Here is a 16,405-nt window from a genome sequence, read left to right as displayed (position 1 = left end):
ATAAAAAATATTAAGTAAATAATAAATTATTTATCTTATATTTCTCTACCGTCATCTGACGTCTTTACGAGTCAGTTTCTTCTTTCTTGTTACCTATTTATTGCTTGTATTACTTTTGACGCTCACTCGCTCGTAGTAGCACTCACGAAAAAAAGAACGGTTAATTAAGATCGCGGACACACTAATCGCCAGAATAATAACCGCGCGGCACTTTGTAAAGTATTCCCGACGTTAATTGCACGCAACATGCATTTTATTATATTAAAACGGAAAAAAACAGACGCGAGAAAAATACGATCGCACGAATTTATGATATGCTCGATACCCACGACATCTAACAAACCAGCGCAGTAAGTAAATTTCGAATGGCGGAAGAAATTCGAGAGTTACACTGCTAATTTTACCCCGATAATAATATTTATACAATTTATTAAAAAGTAAAAAATGAATTTAAAATTTAATAGTTTGTATGCGTAAATATTATTATTATTAATATAATACTAATATGATACTAATAAGTAAATTTGTAAAATAAATAATAATAAAATATAAATTATCATAATTAGTCTGAAACATATGATGGATCAATAGAAACTTGTCTAACGATGTCTAAACTCTTACTTGAGAAACTCTAATTGAGTTCAAAATGCAAGTGTCACATGATAGTAGAATAGAATGGATTCGCTTGTGGTTACGTGACATAATGTTATTGTCAGTTGTCAGATAATACGTCGCATGCGCATCTGGCCGACGTAGTAAGTATTTTTATACATATAGAACTCGACTTACAACAACTTACAAGAGCGGCCACGCAACGGCGTTTTGCTTGTTATCATTTTGCTGGACTGCTTGATACGCCACTGCACTCATTTCCAACGTTGGAACTACTTGGCACATTTACTCGCACTGCCGATAAAGTTTTCCCACTTGGTGCGTGTCCGTTCTACGCCCATAATTTTCGTGTTGAGAAACAATATTTATATGTAACATTCTTATATTGTTATCAAATTGCATACATTTATCTAGATACATGGTATATATATTTATCAAGTTGCTCTCTCTCTCCTCTCTCTCTCTCTCTCTCTCTCTCTCTCTCTCTCTCTCTCTCTCTCTCTCTCTCTCTCTCTCTCTCTCTCTCTCTCTCTCTCTCTCTCTCTGCACGTCCCTTACCTCAATAAAAATATTAATTCATCACTGACCAACTCCGATGCGCAACAGCGGAATTATATCTGCCACACCATCACACCACCACGTAGCTTATACGTTGATTCTGCAACATACAAATATAAAATTTATATTGAAACAGTGTTCAAAAAACCCTATATTTCAAAATATAATTTTTACGCGCATTAAACGTCTTATTCATCATTCAATTAGACATTTATTTAAATAATACATTTTACGAAAAAGATCTTTACAAATAAACTCTTATAAAATTTCAAATTACTTCTTTCTTTCTAATTATTTCAAAATCATGATATATTAAAACGACTTCAGTATAAGTAAAAAATAAAATTACTCTTTTACACAATATAAAAAATAATATTTACCGCAAAGTTGTTCCGCTTGCGCCTGATGCCTCTCCCAGGCCTCCTCCTCCTCTCAGGCTGTCCTCGGGAGTCAGGTTGGATTGACGCTTTCCGCGTTATTTTCTGAAACATTTAAATAAGCGATTTGATTTAAAAAAAAATAATCGAAGTTTTCGTATGTAACATAATATATAAAAATCAATTATACTCACCATTTTTTCTCAAACTGTTCCGGTTGTTAATTCCGTAGAACTCCTCCGAGAATCGCGTGGTGGTATTTCTGAAAACCTGTCGTCTTCGAATGGCACTCCCGAAAATGCGACGTTTCTTTTCCTTTTCCTCGATCCTCCTTCAATAAACTTCTCTTTCCTTTTTACTTTATTTTCCTTCTTTAGTCTTCGTTCTTCTATCGCTGCATTGTCTCCTCTATCGCGATGTTTCGTCGAGATATTTCCCTTTATTCCTTTTTAACAATGTTCTCGGATAATCCTCTCTTTCTCCGTCGTTATTTCAATTTTTCCTCGATAAACTTTTTGTAATGTTTCCACTGCAATTTCCATCGTCGATATTCCTTTCAATTTGGTTCTCCGTTTATCCTTTTCACATTGCCGTTTCTTCTCTTTTTCCTCGATCTCCCTGGGATAAACTTCTCTATCTTCTTATTCCACTCCTTTCTTTGGTCTTCGTTCTTCAATCGTTGCATTGTCCTCTCTATCACGATATCTCCCTGAAAGATTCGTCATGGTTCTTTTTTTAACGTCTTTTCACGATCCTTCTTCTTCCGGATCGTTATATATTCTCTCTGCCATCTTCGATTTTTCCTGGACAAAGTTCTCATAATTTCTTTACCGCAATTTCCATCTTTAATACTTCCTTATTTATCTTGGTCCTCCGTTTATACTTTTTATATGGCCATTTCTTCTGTTCTTTCTTGATCATCTTTCGATAAATCGCTCTTTCCTTCTCGCTCCATTTTTTCTTCGGTCCTCGTTTTTCTATCATTACATTGTCCCTTCTATCGCGATGCTTCGTCGAGATATTCCATGTCCTCCTTTTTAACGATGTCCTCCTCCTGTTATCCTCTTTCTCCGCCGTTATTTTTTTAATTCTTCTTCGGGAAATTTTTCGTAAGTCCTCCTTCCTTGATTTCCTTTGATAAGCTTTTCTTTCTTCTTGTTCCATTTCTTTCTTCGGTCTTCGTTCTGCTATCGTTGCGTTGTCTCCTCTATCGCGATGCTTCACCGACGTATTCCTCTTGATTCCTTTTTATGTCTTTCTACGATCTCTCTTCTTTTGTTATATTCTTTCTGCCCTCTTCGATTCTTCCTGAATCCAATTACTTTTCGTAATTTCTCTACCGCAATTTCCATACCGCTTTTTACATGGCCGTTTCTTCTGTTCTTTCTTGATCATCTTTCGATAAACCTCTTTCTTCTCGCTCCATTTTTTCTTTGGTCTTCGTTCTTCTATCATTACATTGTCTCTTTTCTCTCGCGATATTTCTTTTCATTCCTTTTTAACGATATCGTCCTGTAATCATTTTTCTCCATTGTTATTTTTTTCAATTCTTTAAAATAACCGATATTTTACGCGACGATCCCGAAACGCGAATTAACGCCCGATTATTTCCGCGATAACCGCGTTATCTCGACGCGTTCAGAGCCGGACAACTGACTCGATTTGCCCGATTAAGGACTTAGCCCCGCGTGGCCAGTTGAATAGTGTTCGACAGAGAGAAGAGAGATCCTCGAAAAGTAGAAAGCGAGCTCTCTACAATGTGGATCATCTCCCCTCGCCACCGACACGTCTGGTAGCCACCCTTCCACGCACAGTGAAGTCAAATGATCTGGGCAGTTCTTGTTATGCGATTCCGGCACCTTTCCGCTCAAGGACCACGCACGAGACAGCCGTCACGTCTGAGAACTTGGAAATTGACGCAGTTATGTGCTAATTATTAAAATCGCGCGACGGAATTCCGGATAAGCCGACGACGTCGAACGGCACTCCCGAAAATGCGACGATTTTAAATGTTCGAAAATGCAACGATTTCGAGCGGCAATCCTGAAAATGCGACGTTCCTTTTCCTCTTCTTCGATCCTCCTTCGATAAATTTCTCTTTTCTTCTTACGTCATTTTCTTTCTTCTGTCTTTGTTCGTCTTTGCATTGTGTCCCCTATCACGATGTTTCGTTGAGATGTTCCTCTTTATTCCTTTTTAACAATGTTCTTCTTGTCAATCCTCTTTCTCCGTCATTATTTTAATTTTTCCTCGACAAACGTAATGTTTTGTCATGTTTCCGCAATTTCCGTCTTCAATACTCCTTTCACTTTGGTTCTTTGTTTCTCCTCTTACATTGTCTCGTTGCTCTCGTTGGTCATGTCCTCCTCCTGTTATCCTCTTTCTCCGCCGTTATTTTTTTAATTCTTCTTCGGGAAATTTTTCGTAAGTCCTCCTTTCTTGATTTTTCTTTGATAAGCTTTTCTTTCTTCTTGTTCCATTCCTTTCTTCGGTCTTCGTTCTTCTATCGTTGCGTTGTTTCCTCTATCGCGATGCTTCACCGACGTATTCCTCTTGATTCCTTTTTATGTCTTTCTACGATCTTTCTTCTTTTGTTATATTCTTTCTGCCCTCTTCGATTCTTCCTGAACAATTACTTTTCGTAATTTCTTCATCGCAATTTCCATCTTCAATACTTCTTTTATTTTAGTTTTCTATTTATCCTTTTTGCATGGAGATTTCTTCTTCGCTTCCTTGATCTTCCTCAACAATCTTCTCTTTCTTCTTATTCCATTTCTTTCTTCGATCTTCGTTCCTCTATCGTTGTATTGTCTCCTCTATCGCGACGCTTCGCCGACAAATTCCTCCTGATTCCTTTTCATGTCTTTCTACGATTTTTCTGCCTCTGGTGTTATGCTTTCTGCTTTATTTAATTCTTTCTCGACAAATTTTTTTATTATTCAACTGTAATTTTCTTTTCATGTAATTTACTTTGTTTTTTCTTTTTTTTTATATCGCCGTTTCTGTTTTTCTTCTTTAATCCTTCTTCGTTAATTTTCTCTTTAATTCTTCTTGCTCCACCATTTTTTCTCCGATCTTCATTCTTCTATCACTACCTGCGTTGTCTTCTTTATCGCAATGTATCGCCGAAAAATTCTTGTTCATCCTTTTTAGCAATGACAATGCAATTCTCTTTCTTCCCCTTTATTCTTTCTGCTCATTTTGACCCTATATCAATAATTCTTCAAAATTGTTCTTCCTCTATGTCCATCGTCGATGCTGCTTGATTTTTGTTGATGCTGCTTATTTCTTGTTTGTACGTTCCATCCTTTTCTATCGTTGTTTTTCCTTCTTATTTCGATTCTTCAATAAAATCTTCATAATTTTTCTTATATAATTTCCATCATCGATGCTGTTAGTCATTTCTTGACGCTGCTTGACGCTACTTTATATGTTCATTTTTCTTTCTTCTATCACTGTTTTTCTTGAACCTTTTTCGACAAATTTTTTCTTATTCTTGTTCGATTTCTATTTATCTTTTGAGCCTTCGTTCTTCTATCATTATTATGTCGTCTCTTCTTTGTCATCTTGCCAGTAAATTCTTCTTAACCCTTTTTTTACAACTTTTTCTTCGATCTTGTATCTCCTAACCCAATAATAATCCAAATAATCCAAATAATAATCCAAAGGCTGAAAATAATGGCTGAAAATAATGAGACGCCTCCCTTTTTTCCGGGGGCATCTCTCTCATTATTTTAATCATATATATTATTTTATATTATATATTACCAACTTATTAATATTATTAATTGTATTAATGTGTATTTTATAAACTTTATACTTATAAAAGAGGACCCGTTTTTACCGGACATCGTTGCAATTGAATGTACTTTGGCTAAACTCGGCCTAGATTTTTTAAATAAAATTAAGTTACACTTTTAATTTCAGCTGAAATTCTGTCCAATAAAAATGGGCCAACTTGTAGAGGCCCTCCACCACCCCCGCCGATTCCAATCAGCGGTCCTCATTTTCTGGGATATAAGCTTCATTTTTTTTGTTTTTTTACACACACACACACACACACACACTCACACATCCCTACTTACCCGATTTTTATCTAGGTTTTACCCGTATTCCTACCTACCTACGTGAATAATATTCCTACCTACCCGTGTTTTTATCTGGTATTTCTATAGTTATAATCGCGATCACCCGAAATTAGAAAAATGCGCAAGACATTGGTTTTAAATCGGAACCGTTTACGAGTTTTTATGGGGGGTTTAATTTACGCGGAATTAATTCGGATTTAATTCAGATTTAATTCGAGACGGCATCTGTCCGTCTCTGATTACGTCCAATCGCACGTATACGAGAAAATCTTAGGCTTACCATTATGTACCTTTTACAAATTGATTGGTGTTATACACTAACCTACCTTGATCCTCTTCGTCTTCTTTCTTCTGGCCAGAGTGGACTCACCTTTTGCACTTGGCCGTATTCTGACTTCATACGATCAGAGATCGACAGCAAGGAGAAATACTCCTGCTGCCAGCAATAAGCGTAAAAGATTTTACGCTTTTGTACGATGCGCGAAACACGAACGCGTCGCGAAGGGGCCATCACATTAATTAAATCAATTATGGAATTAACCAATTAACAATAATAATAATAACTTCATTAGTATACAAATTAATTTCGCATTTATTGTTTACACGCGTTATTTATTTGTATTAAAATATATTCAATAATTATATATAAAATACATATTCGATTGGAAACAAATCTGAATTTGAAAAAAAATCTCTATGTCGACAGCGTTTTTATTCAAAGAGATTCGATCGCGATTATGAAATTTATATTAAATTTTAAATATAAACTTTATAATATAAACAATAAAACTAATTAGAAAATAAACAGATCCGCCATTTGATAAAATCTAAAGCCCATATATGCGTATTTTCATCGATTCGAACGATTTAATATTGCTGAATCTCATCAAGAAGCATATATGCAAAGATGAGAAATTCAGATAAATGACGTAAGACCCGAAAAGAATAATTTTCCCACATACACACGATTAGAATTAATATAATAATAATCATAAATAAATTTTTATTTCGCCAGTCAAATAATAAACAACAATGGGAATATTAATCGACTCTACTGGCCATTATAATCTCCAAGACAATACGACCACAATTTGGTTCGATTATCGTCAAGACGCTCTTTTAACCAATATAAGCTGCTCTAATCTTTGATACTTATATATAAGCATCTCATTTAAATAATTAAATTTATTGCGAAAAATATTACCTCAGCCAGGGTTCGAACCTGGAACCTCCCTCATTCCGTGATGGGTGACGACACCAGATTCGAACCCTGGCTGAGGTAATATCTTTCGCAATAAATTTAATTATTTAAATGAGATGCTTATATATAAGTATCAAAGATTAGAGCAGCTTATATTGGTTAAAAGAGCGTCTTGACGATAATCGAACCAAATTGTGGTCGTATTGTCTTGGCGATTATAATGGCCAGTAGAGTCGATTAATATTTCTATTGTTGATAATAATAATCACTTTGTACTTTGCAAATTATTAAAATTACTTTTTATACAATATATTGTTTCAAAATAATTTTTAAGCGAGATGAAACTGATAGATTCTATACATAAGATAATTATTTTAAAAATCTTTTATTTTATAATAAAAAAGATATCGGATCTCACGTCACTTTACTACTTTAACTGGTATAAAATCCAGTTATCAATCACTACATATGAATAAGCTATAACAGATTAGGCTAAAGTCAATGCATAAAAAAAGGTAATAATAATTAATAACTGGAAGCATGTCTTTTATATAAAAAAGCGAGATCAATAACTTATATAAAATGTTACGTGATATGTATACATATATGTATCGCTCCTTTGCACTAACTTATATAAAGTTTAATCTTGGATAAATATTTAATAGGATATAATAGGAAAGAGGTAGATGAGAAAAGGAATAATACAATATTACACTTTTATAATACAATATTTGTAATAAATATTTTTCAATATTATGATTAATGAAACAATATAAATATTTTATTCTTTCTATTTGTTGATCCCGAGATATGAATATCATGAGTAAACTTAAATAAGAGCATTAAATTAAAAAGATTTTAATTTTTAAATCTTTATTTGTATTCTACTTTACTTTCTTTATTTTTTATATTTGTTAAAAAAATTATGTTATGTACATATATATATAATTAAAAATTATATTATTTGATTCTAAATATTAACCAAATAACATTATTAATTAATATAATTATTAATAAATAATATTTGGTCCTCATGGTATTCTCAATTTTCCGAAAAATTCTGTCTTTATACACAGTGTATGCATACGAGTACATTCTCGTATACATCCTAAATTAATCAATAAATATAATAATAAAAAGACATCCAAGATTAAACTTATCCTAATCTGTTTTAACTGATTCATTTTAAGGCAACAGATGTATGGAATGCTATAAACTTATGTTATCATCAAATTGCATACGTTTATCTAGATATGTGGTATACATTTAAGGTATACCACATATACATTTATGTGGAATACATTTTTCGTGGTATATATTTCATAGGTTGCCACACATCCCCGTTACCTCAAAAAATATGTTAATTCATTACTCACCGACCCCGATGCGCAACAGCGGAATTACATCTGCCACGTAGCTACGTTGTATCTGTAATATACAAACATAAAATTCATATTAAAATGGTGTTCAAAAAACCTAATGTTTTAAAACATAATTCCTATGTGGATCAAACTTTTTATTATTCAATTAGATATTAATTTAAATAAGGAAACATTTTACGAAAAGGATCTTTACAAGGATAAATTTCTACAATATTAAATTACTTCTTTTCTTCTAATTATTATTTCTAAATCACGGGGAAATAAAACAACTCGAGAATAAACAGGAAAAATTTACTTTTACACGAAATAAAAAATAATATTTACCGCAAAGTTGTTCCGCTGGCGCCCGATGCCTCTCCCAGGCCTCCTCCTCCTCTCAGGCTGCTCGGGATGTCAGCTTCGCAGGATTCCCTCGCTGCCCCGATGTCACCTTCTACGTCGTTATTTTCTGAAATATTCAAATGAACGATTCGATTAAGTAAAGACAGAAGAGATAGAACATTTTTGGACATAAGTAACATAGTACGTAAAAATCAATTACACTCACCACTTTCTTTCCTGCTGTTCCGGCCGCAAAATCCACCTCCACCTCCGGGTCAGATAGGAGTCTCGAGCCACATTGAGACTTGTGGCAATGCAGTGTGACTTCATCCATTAAGCAAGAAAAATCAAGAAGCCATTTCGGCTATATTGCATTAATTTTACGACGTTGTTGCAATATAGTCGAAATGTTTCTTGACCTTTCTCACTTAATGGGAATGTAATTACTGAAAATAATTAAAAATTATTCCCTACCTACGTTTTAACTATGTCCCTACCTACGCTTATTTCTCCACACTTCCCTACGCTAAAACTCACCGACACCGATGCGCAGCAGCGGAGCTGTATCTGCAACGTCGCTACGATGATTCTGTAACAATCAAACATATAACCCAGATTAGAGCAGGGAAGAAAAGAGACAGTCTGTATTTCGAAAAATAATTACCGAAGGTAAAACACGGAATTCTATATTTCTTTTAATTAAATAAATTTAATAAAAAAACACGTTTAATTTCTTGAAAGTATAATCTATTTACTGAACACAAGAATTCAAAATAGAATTTAAAAAATTAAACTCTTTTTTAATTTCTACTCTCTGACTATCTTTACTATTCGATTGAAAAACCGATTGGTTAAACTTTCCGCGAAAGACACAATATGTATAAACCAATTATATTTACCGCATGTTGTTCCGCCGGCGCCTGATGCCTCTTCCAGGCCTCCACCTCCTCTCAGGCTGCTCGGGATGTCACTCGTGTTCCCTCGATGCAAAGATGATGCTCCTTCCCGCGCGGATATTTTCTGTAACATAAAAATAATCGAATCGATTAAATACGTGTCACGCGCATCGAACATCTTATTCGTTATTCAGATTAATATTATATTTTAAATTACTTCTTCGAAAAAGGTTTCTACGTTAGAATCAACTTGAATCAAATTTTTCAAAATATCTTTTTTTACTAATTTAAATTCCGAAACACGGTTTAATGTAGGAACTGAATAAGCACAAAGAGGGATTCTATAATATCTTTAAAAAAAATGAAAAGTAACACTTACCAGAAGTGTTGGTACGCCGATGCCCGATGCCTATCCTAGGCCTCCTCCTCCTCTCAGGCTGCTCGGGATGTCACTCGTGTTCCCTCGATGCAAAGATGATGCTCCTTCCCGCGCGGATATTTTCTGTAACATAAAAATAATCGAATCGATTAAATACGTGTCACGCGCATCGAACATCTTATTCGTTATTCAGATTAATATTATATTTTAAATTACTTCTTCGAAAAAGGTTTCTACGTTAGAATCAACTTGAATCAAATTTTTCAAAATATCTTTTTTTACTAATTTAAATTCCGAAACACGGTTTAATGTAGGAACTGAATAAGCACAAAGAGGGATTCTATAATATCTTTAAAAAAAATGAAAAGTAACACTTACCAGAAGTGTTGGTACGCCGATGCCCGATGCCTATCCTAGGCCTCCTCCTCCTCTCAGGCTGCTCGGGATGTCAGCTTCGCAGGATTCCCTCGCTGCCCCGATGTCATCTTCTGCGTCGTTATTTTCTGAAACATTCAAATGAAGGATTCGACGAACCGCATAAGCGAAGCGTCATTGTCTCCCGGCGCGGAGAGACGCGCGACGGACCGTATGAGCGAGCGAAGCGTACGATATAGTCTCGCGGCGCGGAGAGACCCGCGACGACGCGTATAAGGGAGGGGAGCCGACGATATAGTCTCGCGGCGCGGAGAGACCCGCGACGACGCGTATAAGGGAGGGGAGCCGACGACATAGTCTCGCGGCGCGGAGAGACCCGCGACGACGCGTATAAGGGAGGGGAGCCGACGACTATAGTCTCGCGGCGCGGAGAGACCCGCGACGACGCGTATAAGGGAGGGGAGCCGACGACATAGTCTCGCGGCGCGGAGAGACCCGCGACGACGCGTATAAGGGAGGGGAGCCGACGACATAGTCTCGCGGCGCGGAGAGACCCGCGACGACGCGTATAAGGGAGGGGAGCCGACGACATAGTCTCGCGGCGCGGAGAGACCCGCGACGACGCGTATAAGGGAGGGGAGCCGACGACATAGTCTCGCGGCGCGGAGAGACCCGCGACGACGCGTATAAGGGAGGGGAGCCGACGGCATAGTCTCGCGGCGCGGAGAGACCCGCGACGACGCGTATAAGGGAGGGGAGCCGACGACATAGTCTCGCGGCGCGGAGAGACCCGCGACGACGCGTATAAGGGAGGGGAAGCCGACGACATAGTCTCGCGGCGCGGAGAGACCCGCGACGACGCGTATAAGGGAGGGGAAGCCGACGACATAGTCTCGCGGCGCGGAGAGACCCGCGACGACGCGTATAAGGGAGGGAGCCGACGACATAGTCTCGCGGCGCGGAGAGACCCGCGACGACGCGTATAAGGGAGGGGAAGCCGACGACATAGTCTCGCGGCGCGGAGAGACCCGCGACGACGCGTATAAGGGAGGGAAGCCGACGACATAGTCTCGCGGCGCGGAGAGACCCGCGACGACGCGTATAAGGGAGGGAAGCCGACGACATAGTCTCGCGGCGCGGAGAGACCCGCGACGACGCGTATAAGGGAGGGAAGCCGACGACATAGTCTCGCGGCGCGGAGAGACCCGCGACGACGCGTATAAGGGAGGGAAGCCGACGACATAGTCTCGCGGCGCGGAGAGACCCGCGACGACGCGTATAAGGGAGGGAAGCCGACGACATAGTCTCGCGGCGCGGAGAGACCCGCGACGACGCGTATAAGGGAGGGAAGCCGACGACATAGTCTCGCGGCGCGGAGAGACCCGCGACGACGCGTATAAGGGAGGGAAGCCGACGACATAGTCTCGCGGCGCGGAGAGACCCGCGACGACGCGTATAAGGGAGGGAAGCCGACGACATAGTCTCGCGGCGCGGAGAGACCCGCGACGACGCGTATAAGGGAGGGAAGCCGACGACATAGTCTCGCGGCGCGGAGAGACCCGCGACGACGCGTATAAGGGAGGGAAGCCGACGACATAGTCTCGCGGCGCGGAGAGACCCGCGACGACGCGTATAAGGGAGGGAAGCCGACGACATAGTCTCGCGGCGCGGAGAGACCCGCGACGACGCGTATAAGGGAGGGAAGCCGACGACATAGTCTCGCGGCGCGGAGAGACCCGCGACGACGCGTATAAGGGAGGGAAGCCGACGACATAGTCTCGCGGCGCGGAGAGACCCGCGACGACGCGTATAAGGGAGGGAAGCCGACGACATAGTCTCGCGGCGCGGAGAGACCCGCGACGACGCGTATAAGGGAGGGAAGCCGACGACATAGTCTCGCGGCGCGGAGAGACCCGCGACGACGCGTATAAGGGAGGGAAGCCGACGACATAGTCTCGCGGCGCGGAGAGACCCGCGACGACGCGTATAAGGGAGGGAAGCCGACGACATAGTCTCGCGGCGCGGAGAGACCCGCGACGACGCGTATAAGGGAGGGAAGCCGACGACATAGTCTCGCGGCGCGGAGAGACCCGCGACGACGCGTATAAGGGAGGGAAGCCGACGACATAGTCTCGCGGCGCGGAGAGACCCGCGACGACGCGTATAAGGGAGGGAAGCCGACGACATAGTCTCGCGGCGCGGAGAGACCCGCGACGACGCGTATAAGGGAGGGAAGCCGACGACATAGTCTCGCGGCGCGGAGAGACCCGCGACGACGCGTATAAGGGAGGGAAGCCGACGACATAGTCTCGCGGCGCGGAGAGACCCGCGACGACGCGTATAAGGGAGGGAAGCCGACGACATAGTCTCGCGGCGCGGAGAGACCCGCGACGACGCGTATAAGGGAGGGAAGCCGACGACATAGTCTCGCGGCGCGGAGAGACCCGCGACGACGCGTATAAGGGAGGGAAGCCGACGACATAGTCTCGCGGCGCGGAGAGACCCGCGACGACGCGTATAAGGGAGGGAAGCCGACGACATAGTCTCGCGGCGCGGAGAGACCCGCGACGACGCGTATAAGGGAGGGAAGCCGACGACATAGTCTCGCGGCGCGGAGAGACCCGCGACGACGCGTATAAGGGAGGGAAGCCGACGACATAGTCTCGCGGCGCGGAGAGACCCGCGACGACGCGTATAAGGGAGGGAAGCCGACGACATAGTCTCGCGGCGCGGAGAGACCCGCGACGACGCGTATAAGGGAGGGAAGCCGACGACATAGTCTCGCGGCGCGGAGAGACCCGCGACGACGCGTATAAGGGAGGGAAGCCGACGACATAGTCTCGCGGCGCGGAGAGACCCGCGACGACGCGTATAAGGGAGGGAAGCCGACGACATAGTCTCGCGGCGCGGAGAGACCCGCGACGACGCGTATAAGGGAGGGAAGCCGACGACATAGTCTCGCGGCGCGGAGAGACCCGCGACGACGCGTATAAGGGAGGGAAGCCGACGACATAGTCTCGCGGCGCGGAGAGACCCGCGACGACGCGTATAAGGGAGGGAAGCCGACGACATAGTCTCGCGGCGCGGAGAGACCCGCGACGACGCGTATAAGGGAGGGAAGCCGACGACATAGTCTCGCGGCGCGGAGAGACCCGCGACGACGCGTATAAGGGAGGGAAGCCGACGACATAGTCTCGCGGCGCGGAGAGACCCGCGACGACGCGTATAAGGGAGGGAAGCCGACGACATAGTCTCGCGGCGCGGAGAGACCCGCGACGACGCGTATAAGGGAGGGAAGCCGACGACATAGTCTCGCGGCGCGGAGAGACCCGCGACGACGCGTATAAGGGAGGGAAGCCGACGACATAGTCTCGCGGCGCGGAGAGACCCGCGACGACGCGTATAAGGGAGGGAAGCCGACGACATAGTCTCGCGGCGCGGAGAGACCCGCGACGACGCGTATAAGGGAGGGAAGCCGACGACATAGTCTCGCGGCGCGGAGAGACCCGCGACGACGCGTATAAGGGAGGGAAGCCGACGACATAGTCTCGCGGCGCGGAGAGACCCGCGACGACGCGTATAAGGGAGGGAAGCCGACGACATAGTCTCGCGGCGCGGAGAGACCCGCGACGACGCGTATAAGGGAGGGAAGCCGACGACATAGTCTCGCGGCGCGGAGAGACCCGCGACGACGCGTATAAGGGAGGGAAGCCGACGACATAGTCTCGCGGCGCGGAGAGACCCGCGACGACGCGTATAAGGGAGGGAAGCCGACGACATAGTCTCGCGGCGCGGAGAGACCCGCGACGACGCGTATAAGGGAGGGAAGCCGACGACATAGTCTCGCGGCGCGGAGAGACCCGCGACGACGCGTATAAGGGAGGGAAGCCGACGACATAGTCTCGCGGCGCGGAGAGACCCGCGACGACGCGTATAAGGGAGGGAAGCCGACGACATAGTCTCGCGGCGCGGAGAGACCCGCGACGACGCGTATAAGGGAGGGAAGCCGACGACATAGTCTCGCGGCGCGGAGAGACCCGCGACGACGCGTATAAGGGAGGGAAGCCGACGACATAGTCTCGCGGCGCGGAGAGACCCGCGACGACGCGTATAAGGGAGGGAAGCCGACGACATAGTCTCGCGGCGCGGAGAGACCCGCGACGACGCGTATAAGGGAGGGAAGCCGACGACATAGTCTCGCGGCGCGGAGAGACCCGCGACGACGCGTATAAGGGAGGGAAGCCGACGACATAGTCTCGCGGCGCGGAGAGACCCGCGACGACGCGTATAAGGGAGGGAAGCCGACGACATAGTCTCGCGGCGCGGAGAGACCCGCGACGACGCGTATAAGGGAGGGAAGCCGACGACATAGTCTCGCGGCGCGGAGAGACCCGCGACGACGCGTATAAGGGAGGGAAGCCGACGACATAGTCTCGCGGCGCGGAGAGACCCGCGACGACGCGTATAAGGGAGGGAAGCCGACGACATAGTCTCGCGGCGCGGAGAGACCCGCGACGACGCGTATAAGGGAGGGAAGCCGACGACATAGTCTCGCGGCGCGGAGAGACCCGCGACGACGCGTATAAGGGAGGGAAGCCGACGACATAGTCTCGCGGCGCGGAGAGACCCGCGACGACGCGTATAAGGGAGGGAAGCCGACGACATAGTCTCGCGGCGCGGAGAGACCCGCGACGACGCGTATAAGGGAGGGAAGCCGACGACATAGTCTCGCGGCGCGGAGAGACCCGCGACGACGCGTATAAGGGAGGGAAGCCGACGACATAGTCTCGCGGCGCGGAGAGACCCGCGACGACGCGTATAAGGGAGGGAAGCCGACGACATAGTCTCGCGGCGCGGAGAGACCCGCGACGACGCGTATAAGGGAGGGAAGCCGACGACATAGTCTCGCGGCGCGGAGAGACCCGCGACGACGCGTATAAGGGAGGGAAGCCGACGACATAGTCTCGCGGCGCGGAGAGACCCGCGACGACGCGTATAAGGGAGGGAAGCCGACGACATAGTCTCGCGGCGCGGAGAGACCCGCGACGACGCGTATAAGGGAGGGAAGCCGACGACATAGTCTCGCGGCGCGGAGAGACCCGCGACGACGCGTATAAGGGAGGGAAGCCGACGACATAGTCTCGCGGCGCGGAGAGACCCGCGACGACGCGTATAAGGGAGGGAAGCCGACGACATAGTCTCGCGGCGCGGAGAGACCCGCGACGACGCGTATAAGGGAGGGAAGCCGACGACATAGTCTCGCGGCGCGGAGAGACCCGCGACGACGCGTATAAGGGAGGGAAGCCGACGACATAGTCTCGCGGCGCGGAGAGACCCGCGACGACGCGTATAAGGGAGGGAAGCCGACGACATAGTCTCGCGGCGCGGAGAGACCCGCGACGACGCGTATAAGGGAGGGAAGCCGACGACATAGTCTCGCGGCGCGGAGAGACCCGCGACGACGCGTATAAGGGAGGGAAGCCGACGACATAGTCTCGCGGCGCGGAGAGACCCGCGACGACGCGTATAAGGGAGGGAAGCCGACGACATAGTCTCGCGGCGCGGAGAGACCCGCGACGACGCGTATAAGGGAGGGAAGCCGACGACATAGTCTCGCGGCGCGGAGAGACCCGCGACGACGCGTATAAGGGAGGGAAGCCGACGACATAGTCTCGCGGCGCGGAGAGACCCGCGACGACGCGTATAAGGGAGGGAAGCCGACGACATAGTCTCGCGGCGCGGAGAGACCCGCGACGACGCGTATAAGGGAGGGAAGCCGACGACATAGTCTCGCGGCGCGGAGAGACCCGCGACGACGCGTATAAGGGAGGGAAGCCGACGACATAGTCTCGCGGCGCGGAGAGACCCGCGACGACGCGTATAAGGGAGGGAAGCCGACGACATAGTCTCGCGGCGCGGAGAGACCCGCGACGACGCGTATAAGGGAGGGAAGCCGACGACATAGTCTCGCGGCGCGGAGAGACCCGCGACGACGCGTATAAGGGAGGGAAGCCGACGACATAGTCTCGCGGCGCGGAGAGACCCGCGACGACGCGTATAAGGGAGGGAAGCCGACGACATAGTCTCGCGGCGCGGAGAGACCCGCGACGACGCGTATAAGGGAGGGAAGCCGACGACATAGTCTCGCGGCGCGGAGAGACCCGCGACGACGCGTATAAGGGAGGGAAGCCGACGACATAGTCTCGCGGCGCGGAG

At 46.1% G+C, this 16,405-nt stretch overlaps 1 long non-coding RNA gene across 2 annotated transcripts; it reads right to left on the bottom strand.

The window, feature by feature from the left end:
- Positions 1-7,721: 7,721 nt before the first annotated feature.
- On the bottom strand, positions 7,722-10,950 carry LOC139773154 (uncharacterized). 2 transcript variants are annotated; one of them, XR_011718285.1, is made up of 7 exons: positions 10,193-10,950; positions 9,815-9,937; positions 9,439-9,559; positions 9,077-9,128; positions 8,766-9,009; positions 8,543-8,666; positions 7,722-8,264 (listed from the first exon to the last, which is right to left on the bottom strand). It is a non-coding gene; the product is annotated as an uncharacterized lncRNA (long non-coding RNA). The 2 variants fall into 2 exon arrangements; XR_011718284.1 differs by having other exon boundaries at positions 8,766-9,128.
- Positions 10,951-16,405: the final 5,455 nt, after the last annotated feature.

The sequence above is a fragment of the Temnothorax nylanderi genome, unplaced genomic scaffold (assembly GCF_030848795.1).
Source record: "Temnothorax nylanderi isolate EJ_2023f unplaced genomic scaffold, tnyl_v1.0 TNYL_tig0058_pilon, whole genome shotgun sequence".
NCBI classification, from domain to species: Eukaryota; Metazoa; Arthropoda; class Insecta; order Hymenoptera; family Formicidae; genus Temnothorax; species Temnothorax nylanderi.
This window is presented reverse-complemented; position numbering and strand designations above follow the sequence as displayed.